The sequence below is a fragment of the Sceloporus undulatus genome, chromosome 6 (assembly GCF_019175285.1).
Source record: "Sceloporus undulatus isolate JIND9_A2432 ecotype Alabama chromosome 6, SceUnd_v1.1, whole genome shotgun sequence".
Taxonomy (NCBI): domain Eukaryota; kingdom Metazoa; phylum Chordata; class Lepidosauria; order Squamata; family Phrynosomatidae; genus Sceloporus; species Sceloporus undulatus.
Genome location: NC_056527.1, coordinates 78,863,876 through 78,874,634, shown reverse-complemented (window position 1 = coordinate 78,874,634; position 10,759 = coordinate 78,863,876).

Sequence of the window (10,759 nt, the reverse complement as noted above, 5' to 3'; positions counted from 1 at the left end):
GGTAGGTGGGTAGGTAGGTAGATATAGAGATGATATATAGATAGAGATGTTAGAGAGAGAGAGAGAGAAAAGGTAGCCAAGCAGAAAAGAGGATTTCTGCATTTTCAGAGATAGAAATTTAAAAGCTTGTTTTATTAGTTTAGTCCCCTCCGTCCAAACAAAAATAAAAAAACCTCAGCAATCCACAAAGTAACTTCTCCAAGCTCTATTGAGAGGTCACTTGATTGGAAGATACCCATTTTGCCAGGCTTAAACTAGGGAGCTCCACTGCCAGGGCCTGAGCACCCCCAACTGTTGAATGGTGGCATTACAATGGGCCATGCAAGCTTTTGCCCAGTTCCCAAGGTGTGGATCTGGACAGTGGCAGGTAGAGCATGTTTACACCTGATAACTGTTTAAAAAGAAGATTGTCTTGCAGTTTCAACAGCAGAGTGAGGGATTGGATGAAGGAAGTGTGTTTCCTCTCAAGAGCAAATAGCATCATGTGCCAAAGGAAAGCAACAACAGGTGTCCTCTGCCTTTCTCTTTCTCTCTCTCTGTTCCTGACCTCTGCAACTCCCATGACCACCTAAGAAGATTGGCTTGGAACTAGACTTGAATTATTTCCATCCTCTGGCAGGAGACGAGACGGCAAGTCTCAGATCCTACTCAAGTCAATCCAGCATGGGGTGGATGGCTGGGATCGCCTACCATTTTCCTGCATCCTTGCTTTTCAACTTTCCATACTTGTCAAATGTGAACAGCAGCTGGCACTATTGCCCATCTGTTTCCAAAGCCTGCCCAACAGCTACTGCTGTGCAATCCGGCTCTCTGCAAAGATCCCTTTGCAATCCTGTCACATGTTAGGCAGCCACTCCGTTGTGGGAAACAGTGCTTTTTGCATCATTCATTGGTTTAAGCTTTTAACTACCGGACTGCTGCACCTGAGTCAGACTGGAGCAGCTTATATATATACTGAGTGTGTAATTAGAAAATTATATACACTACCAAGCCATCAGTTTCTGCTGAGGCCTAATTCAGCAGCAGAAGAAAGAAAGAAAAGCCTCTGTATGTATCAGCAGCTTCCTTCTTGAGATGGTACTGCAAGGGGTAAGCCAAGCGCAGCCCTTAAGATTTGTTGAATTTATTATACTGTATTAGATTTTATAACAAAAAACAATAACAAAAATAAAGCCTTAACAAATAGGTACACAGAAGTGGTCAACAGTATTAAGTTATCTGAAGTACGTTATTATAACCAATTCTATACTTTGAACAATTTGTAAGGAAGGAAGAGATATTGGGGTGGGGGTCACTGAATAATAAAATTCAAAGACACCTCAATGGCCATCCAATCTAACTTCCTGCCATGAGATTCCACCTCAACATTAGGAGGAAATTCCCGACAGTAAGAGCTGTTGGACAATGGAACACACTACCTCAGTGTGTGGTGGAGTCTCCTTTAGACAGAGGCTGGATGGCCATCTCTTGGGGGTGCTTTGATTGTGAATTCCTGCATGGCAGGGAGTTGGACTTGATGGCCCTTGTGGCCACCAACTCTATGATTCTATGATAGAAGACACAATCAAAGCACCTGAACAGATGGCCATCCAGCCCCTGTTTAAAACCTCCAAAGAAGAAGACTCTACCACTCTCCAAGGGAGTGTGTTCCACTGTCAAACAGCTCTTATTGTCAGGAATTTCTTCCTAATGTTTAGGCCAAATCTCTTTTCCTGTAGTTTAAATCCATTGCTCCAGGCCCTATTCTCTGGAGCTACAGAAAACAAGCTTGCCCCATCCTCAATGTGACATACTTTCAAATATTTAAACAGGGCTATCATATCACCTCTTAACCTTCTCTTCTTCAAGCTAAACATACCCAACTCCCTAAGTCACTCCTCATAGGACATGGTTACCAGATCTTTCACCATTTTGGTCACCCTCTTCTGGACATGCTCCAGCTTGGGTCCCCCAAGAGATAAACGCATTAGTCTACTTCAATATAAATAGTACAGTATTTGAAGAAATGTCAAATATTTCCAAGAAGCTCATGCTAAATAAGGTCAGTCTTAGGCCCCATTCACACTAGTGGGGATGCGGGGACATTTGATAATGAGATACTGAATCAAAGTTCTCACTATGTTCACCCCAATCGAATCTCTCCGTGGCAATTTAACCCTGATGAAGTTCACATTACCATTTGTATCCAGGGATGTAGCTAAGATTTTAGGAAGGGGGGGGGGGTCCAGACTAAGTGCCACCATTATAATGGGGCTTGGGTGCGGCAGCACAGCAGCAAACACCATTCATTTTTCTAATGGAAGGGGGGGGCGGACCCCAAGAACCCCCCCCTGGCTACATCCCTGTTGTATCGATTTGTATCAAAGGGGTGAGCAAGATCTGCCCCCTGCACATTAACCTCTCCCTCTTGGATGCCCTGAATGGGATCAGGCGCAAGTTCCCATTGGGTCTGGATTAAGAGTTAGGACCAGAGTCTTTCAAAACCTCAGTGTTGTCCAAATATCTTGAATGGGATGGAAAAGCTGGAAGCAGTTGTAGCCCACAACAAGCCTGTGATTCTTTTCCGATTCTCATGGCATGCAGACTGGTTGCAGATGATGTTGTCTCTCTCTATATTCATCTGATAGTAGAAACATACCTGTACATGACCAGCCCAAAATTGTACAAAGAGACACCACTACAAGATCAAAATACTTAATATGCAAGACTGGCCAAGTTATTCTGGTATCTAAAGGACTCTCACAAATCTCTGAGATTAAAAATAAATCCACAATAATAAAAGACATTGTTTGCTTGTTTGTGGTAGCTATAACTCATCAGGACATTGTGTTCAGTGCCTCAAAATGTGAGAGTATTTTACAGTTGTTGTCCAAGTTGCAGTGCTGAATTTCAAACTGGAATTCCACCCAAGGGATGTGTCAGAAGCAAAGCGAGCAGCATATCCCATCAGGAAACCATGATGGATGACTCAAATTTGATTGAATGGGTGTTTTTTTTTTGGGGGGGGGTTGTTGTCATATAAGTGGCAACATTTAAAATGGAAATTCTAAGTGAGGCTGGATTCCTAGAAGCAGAAGGGGGCCTGCCACAACTCTTGAAGAAATTGTGGAAGATGCCTCAAAATTTGACAGTTGGTTTTTTAAAATTACAATTTATTTTATCCAAGTCCCAGTGGCCCGCTTCAAGTCAAAATGCCAAATCAGATTTTGGATCTCATAATCTAAAGACAGTATGGCATAGTGGTCTGAGTGTTGGACCATGACTCTGGAAACCAAGGTTCGATTCCCAGCACAGCCATAAAACCCACCAGGTGACCCTTGCCTTTTCTCCTGATTCAAAGTTTTTCCTTTACCCCAGTTGTTCTCAAACTGTGGGGCAGGAACCCCGGGGGGCATGAGAGTTGCTTAAGGGAGCAGCGCGAGACTTGGAGGCCCTGATTTCCTCCCTTCTCCTCTTTCCAACATTGTTCTGTCCGGGAGAGGAAGAGGAAGGTGAGGGTGGTACTCAGAGCTTCTTCCTGAGAGAGGAAGAGAATGATTTCCTTATAAAATGTTTACATGAAGGTGTAAAAGAAAACATGCACACTAAATAAACAAACTACTACGTTGAGCAGAGGAACAGTGGAGCATGATGTCCACATGTACAGTATATACTTATGTATTACTCTAGAAATTTTAGTCAAAAAATTAACCCCCCCCCAAAACTGGGTCAACTTATGCACGAGTCAAAAAAGGAACCACTCTCTTTCTTTGAATAGTTGCAAAAGGCAAGAGTTTAGTTCAATCCAGGAGCACCTAAAAGAACCCCTTTTACTCTCCACCATGTCTCCACTTCTGAGCTTTTTGAATGCCTGGATTGGAAAAGCCCAAACAGTTATGCTGCCAGAATGTTGTAAGTTCATTGGCATCGTTTTCTTTAGCTTCATCCTCGAGTTTTACCCTCGACTTATCCATGGGTCAGATCAAAATCCATAATTTTGGCCTGAAAAAATCTGCCCTCGACTTGTACATGAGGTCGACTTATAGTCGAGTATATACGGTAGATGTAAAGGGGATCACCAGGGTAAATTGTCACATATTAAGTGAATGTTACATTTTAAGGGTATATCCTTTCTTTTAAGGGCAAGTCTGAAAGAATGTCTTCAAACACTTTTTCTATGGACATAAATCCTACATTAAACTGCTGAGCTGAATAAAGAGATGCCCAACCTCTGGAGAACTAGAGTTAGATAGTTGGCTAACTGCTCAAAGGCTTCATGTATCAAGTCTTCAGCTGTGTATTTAATGTGCATACATCATTTTGAGTCTATATACTTATTATTATTATTATTGCAAATACACAGGGTTGTTCCTATTGACTTCCCTTTGTGGGTGTGGCTGTGGGGCTCCTATGTATGAATTTACACTTTGAAATTTGCCCAAACCTCACTGTACAATTGTGGTCATGACAGCTATGATAAGGCAGTATACGCCAAGAAGACAAGGTTGACATATTCACATACCTAAGTCCAGACTTGCTCACTGATCCAAGTAATTATGAAGAGACCTATTCTTCCTGGATAGAGAAATTTCGACCATTGCTCTCAAGCTCTCTGTAGCAATTTGTTCTTCCACAGATGTTCTGTTATCTTGACATGAAGACAGAAAATGAAGTAATTTAATAAATGTAAAGATGATCTCCTGAACATATTATTTCCCCCGCCCTCACAAATTCGATGGGATTGTTTTTTTAAGTCTGATTCAAACAAGGAAGGCAGCATCAGACATTGCACTCAGTTTCTTGTGGTCCACTCTGCAACCATAATATATTTTTTTCATATGCAGTTTCAAGCCAGAATTGACTGTGACTCATTCATCGGCTCTTTTTAAAGGCAAGGCTTCTCAGATGCTCAGAGCGTTAAAAAATGCCTCTCAAGCAAACTGGTTACTTCTTTTTCAAGTGTCTCGCTTTCTGGTTGGTGCTCTCCACTGTAGACGGTAAGGCTTTCATGTCTTTTTGTATTTCTTTTTCATTATTAATCAAAGCATACGGATGAACAATAATGAAAGAGCTACGCTGTACTTTAATGTCAGGCATTAAACTCTAATGTACAAGTGTTGCTGATTGTGTAGGTAGATAAAAGAGGGATGTTTTGTGCTGTTAACACTTGCAAGATCTGGTTGGGGCATTTTTATAGCTGGGCTGGTTTGTTCATAGTTTACCACACAAGGAAACTCAATGACCTTTTGCAGTGGCACTAAAAGATTTCCCTTTGAAGAGAGGGCGCAGAAGACTTATGCGTATTTGTTTTTTGTGCCTATTTGTCTTATTCCACTAAATTCAGGGGAATGTCCCTGGGGTTATCCCACTTTCCTCATTAGAAAACCAATCTATAAACTGGACAGCTAAGATTAGGGATATACAGTACATTCACTTCTTTCATTCTCACATGCAAGAACAATTATTTCAATTTTTACACACTCAAAGGCAAGATTGCAATAATTTGTGTATTTTTAATTGATTTTTAAAAAACATTTTGGGTTCCTGTTGCAAAAAAAAAAATGATTTGCAAAGGTTTGGGAAGAAAAGGAGAAGGAGGAGGAGAAAAAAATCAGACTCCTTGAGCAATTTCCAAACCTCCCCAATGGTCCTGCCCCACTGTTTGAGAACCACTGCTCTAGGCAATTGGTTGCATTAACAAATCACTCTGTCAAGAGGTCCTTCAAATGTACAATCGAAATCTAATGTCCTGTAATTTAAATGCATTCAACCTATTTCTGTCCTCTGAAAAAATATCCATGTCATGAAGGAACCCATCATCCTTTGGCTGCTTATGTCTCCATGTAACTATTATTTTAATCATAAAAGCTGGCACGTTATTTATTGAGTCAATGTGGTGTAGTGGTTTAAGCATTGGACTATGACTCTGGAGACCAGATTTCAGATCCCTACTATGCCAAGGAAGCAAGTCTCACTTTCTATGCCTCAGAGGGAGGTAAACACAATATCTGAACAAATCTTGCAATAAAATAAAATAAATGACAGGTTTGCCTTAGGGTCATCATAAATCAGAAAGGACTTGAAGGCACACAACAACTCATATCTCATATAACTTAATAAAATAATCTAAGCATCTTGCAGTAAAATTCTCATCATTAACATCATGTCTAGTTTGGTCCTAAAGGCAAACAGTCTTAAATTCTAGGATCTGATGGCCAAGTACCTTGATTTTGGTTTGAGGTTTTTCTCTTGTCAGCTGCCTGGTCCAATGCACCCTCAAAACTAATACAACTGCCGTTTATTTTTATTTATGTATTAATTAGATTTATATTCCCTTGTTCTCCCAAAATAGTCATTCATAATCACTCTGCTGTCTTTCTTGTTCAAAGGCTCTTGGCCGTTTCTCCCTGCTGCAGAAAATTCCACTCTCCGTTTATGCTCAAAACAGTTTAAATTCATAAAACTGTCTTGTATCACAATTCAGATTGACGAACATTATTTAAGTCACGTTGTGTAATATGTATCCATCTAAAGATTGTTGGGGCTGCTGCTCCCATCATCCATTCTCATTCTTTATGCTTGTAGGAACTGATGTGAGACTGCAAAATTTCATAGGCTTACATAGATGTCCAGATACCAGAAAGGGAAAACTATGCTAGCTAAGGGCTGGTGACATGAGAATATCATCTCAACCACCTCAGTAACCAATCATTGGCCATTGGGTCAGGAGGGCAAAACTAGGCCCAGATACTGTCCAGCAGTCCTTACACTGCTGTGTAAGGAGGTACTGGACATCTCCTTACGCAATATCGGGGAAAGCAGTATGCTAGTGTAGCCCACAGTTAAACGACCATAAAGCCCTAATAAAATTCCATCCTATGTCCAATAATATTTGGACGGCCATACGTTCTCCATCCACAATTTTAACATATTCAAGTGAGTCTACCAAAAATATTTAAATGCTCCTGATGTTTTTAATTTTTAGTTTTGAACACATGCTTTTAATCCGCATAATTATAACTGTTACTTCCATGGGGTGGTAAATAGTAGGTTACATCTTGCTATTATAGCCATGGATTTCTATTTAACACAGAGTGCAATAAAAACTGCTTTTAATGCAGAACAAACAAATCACACCAAGAAAGCAGATGCCAAAGCGGCTTATATAGTAGAGTTCATAATTAGTCCAATTTGATCCGTTAAAAAAATCACCCAGAGTATGTGCTTCAGCTGAGCAATGTGTCAAGTTCTTAGAACTTGTAAACAGAAACAGGAATATTCCCAGTGCAGGATTATTCTTCTCAAATACCTGGAAGATGGATGAGGTATAATTGGGCATGAAACAAGAAGGATGCCAAGATTTTTGATGTCTGCAAGTAATGGAGTCCAGAGGAAGTTGAAGAGCCCTTCTTCCATCTTAACTATTACCACCTTGGAATGAAGGGAGAGAAAAACTGGCAGTATCTAAAGTTGGATCTGATCACTTCCTGACGCCCCTCAACCCTAGTATGGACTGGGTCTGTACAAAATGGCAGCGCCCGTCCACATGGGGGCCACCATCTTGACGTCGCAGACGCATAGCATCTGGACGTCGCAACCCAGAAGTGATGCGCGAGTGCACAACTAGCGCCTTGTGGTGCCACTTCCGGAGCGTAAAAAGAAGCGCCATTTTGGTGCTTTTTGGCTGGGCCCAGGAATCGTGCGGTTTGGCCACTGCAGTTCCTGGATGCAACTGGCGCTGCCAGCAGACCGCCGCTTTTAGGCAGTCTGTAACACGCCCAAGTGTTTTATCTGAAATGTCTGCTGATGCGGATAGAAAGGCTAAATACTCTACAGTACTTGGAGTTTAGTATCCAATGTTGAGTTAGTTAAATCCAGTTCTTGGCCTGTGAGATGCACTTGTGTGTGTAACAAGCAAGACAATCCTCCTTGTTTTATCGATTAGGGAAAGTAAGAAAAACCTGAAAGCAATGCAGACGTTCAACAGCTTTTCAGGGAAAGGAGTTTGTATGGAACATCAGACTATTTCTGGCATTAACTTTTCTAGGGAAAGCTTCAAGCCTGTTCCCCAGTGAAGAAGACAGAAATGTCAGGGGAGATCCTACCAAGGCAGATAATGAACTTGTGGACAATGCCGAGTTTCCCACTGGATGCAACCCAAGAAGTATGTATAACAAGGAAACACATGGGATAGTCTAGCTTACAAAATGCTACACAGTTTGTCCAGAATACTGAACGTAATACAAGGATGGCTAACTGTCGGAAGCTAGGGGGGATACATTAGCCTCCAGAAGACCTTACAGGGATGTATCATCCCCGCCTCCAAATGTCCAAAAATGCTCTAGCAGGTGTGGGGGCACTTTGTTTTTGGGTTCCCGGTGTTTACAGCAGGAAGTGACTACAATTCATTTTCTGTTCACTTCTAGGTTGTTTTGTTTAAAGCATAAGCCAAAAATGAGAACCAGCATGGCATAAGGTAGTGGTTTGAGTGTTGGAATACAACTCTGGAGACTAGTGTTTGATTCCCAGCTCAGGCACAGAAACCCACTGGGTGACTTTGGGCAAGTCAAACACTCAGCCTGAGGGGAAGGCAATGCCAAACCTCCTCTGAACAAATCTTACTAAGAAAGCCCCGTGATAGGTTCACCTTAGGGTCGCCATAAGTTGGAAATTACTTGAAGGCACACAACAACAAAGCCCAAAATAGTCTGGGCTTATATCCCCCCAGTCTGCAAAAATGGCAAAAAATGCCCAAACTCTCCAGAGGGCATTTAGAGGCTTTTTAAAAACAAAACTCCGAGCCAGGTGGCCACAAATTGCCCTATATAGCTTGTGGTTTGCATTTTGCCCACTCTTAATGTAACCAAATTCTGATAACTTTCAATTTGATTACTTTAAAAAGTACATGGCATGTTCTCTTTGGATTCTAGTAACCAGAAGGATGGGCACCAGGTGACAAAGTGGCTATAGCAACATTTATTTACATTTTATTTACATATTTGAGTCATATCACCTTTCCCTCAGAGCTGGGATGCAAGGTGGCTTCCAACTTAACTAAAAAAATGTTCCTGGAAATACCACAATACAGTACATATTAAAATACATGCGACACATGTTTGCTGGAATCCTGTTGGACAGGCAGTAACAAGGGCAAGAAAAAGGCGGCGAGCAGAACAGCAATGCGGGCACTATAGAAATAGGCTGGCAAACTGTATCTTTCTTCACTCACCACTATTAAACAACCCCAGAGAAATGTAACTGTTAGCGCCACTTATCCGCTCTTGTGCCAGCCCCACACCAGTGGCATCACTAGGAAGGCTGGCACAAACACCTGTATTTTGTCCTCAAACACCTGTATTTTGGCAGAAACACTGTGGCATTTGCCTGTATCTCTTTTAAAAACATAAAGAGATAGTGGGAGTGGGGTGAATCTCAGTGGGAGAAGGAGGGCCCCCAGAATTGTTTAAAATTAAAATTTCAAGTTTCAAAATTATTATTTTTAATTTTTTTATTTTTAAAAAATATATATATTATTTTTAAATTTTCTTTAAAAACATAACATTTTAACCAAATCTTCACTACGTATATGTAAGTACATTTAGGTTATGTGTATGATATTGTAATTTTATGGTACAATTTTAATTTTGCTAGTTGTTTTACGTCGCAATCATTAGCATTACATTCAGCGGTATATGGGGAACTATGATTTACGAGTAACATTAGTGCAAAAAAGCATTACAAAGGATTCTGTATGGTGTGAAATTGGGGGCGGGGGGTTTGACACCAACCCTAGGGATGCCACGGCCCCACACAAATCACATCGAATTGTACAGAAAGGCCATCCAAAGGCCAAAACCAAGGCTGGGCAACTGTCGAAGGCGAGGGGGGCATATTAGCCCTCTAGGAGAATTTGGAAGGGAAAACTTTTCAAGTGTGACAATATTGAACAGCACAGTACACTATACTACACCCTACCACCTTCAAAAATGAAATAAAATATTTTAAAAATTGTCCCCAAATGCTGCCTAGATGACATGGGGATATGTTTATTGGGCCATTTTAGGCCCCAAAGAGGTTTTTTTTTAACAAGAAGCAAAGAGAAAATGAGGTGTAGTCACTCATTTTGATTCCTGTTTCAAAAAAGACCTCTCCTGGGTCTAGATTGATTCAGGGGGAGGCAAATTGTGGTGGAAAAACACCTCGCCCTTGGAAGTCATTTGTGGCCAATTTGGAGCATTTTTAATCAATCAATCAATCAATCAATCAATCAATCTTTTAAAAAATTGACCTCTTTGAGTCTCAGAGGTTAAACCCCTTTTGTCCCCAATCCTGGTCTAGACAGTTTCAGTATTGTTGCATTCTGTCCTGAACATAAGCAGTCAAACAGAAGCAAAGTTTCCTAAATAAAACCAATTGTATTTGCTGCAGAGCTGAGGAAGAGATCCAGCTCCTTTGGTGTCTCGTGGCTCAGAGGCCTGAATGTCGAAGGACCCAACTGCCAGATTTTTCCAGTGACAACTGAGACTCCTTTGATCGCCAAGGCACAAACCACAACCAAGCCCCCCTGGAAGGAAACCCACCGCATAGCAGCACCAGCAGCAACGCCAGAATCCAAGCGTTGGTTCTGGTACTTCCTCCCTTACAGACAATACTCCTACTATAATGCTTTATTGCCTGTTAACCGAGGTGCCAATGGTTATAACTTCATCTGGCACAACAAATTCCAAAGCGACGAGTCCTCCGAAGAAAAGAGAAAGAAAAGAGACACATTTACAATCGT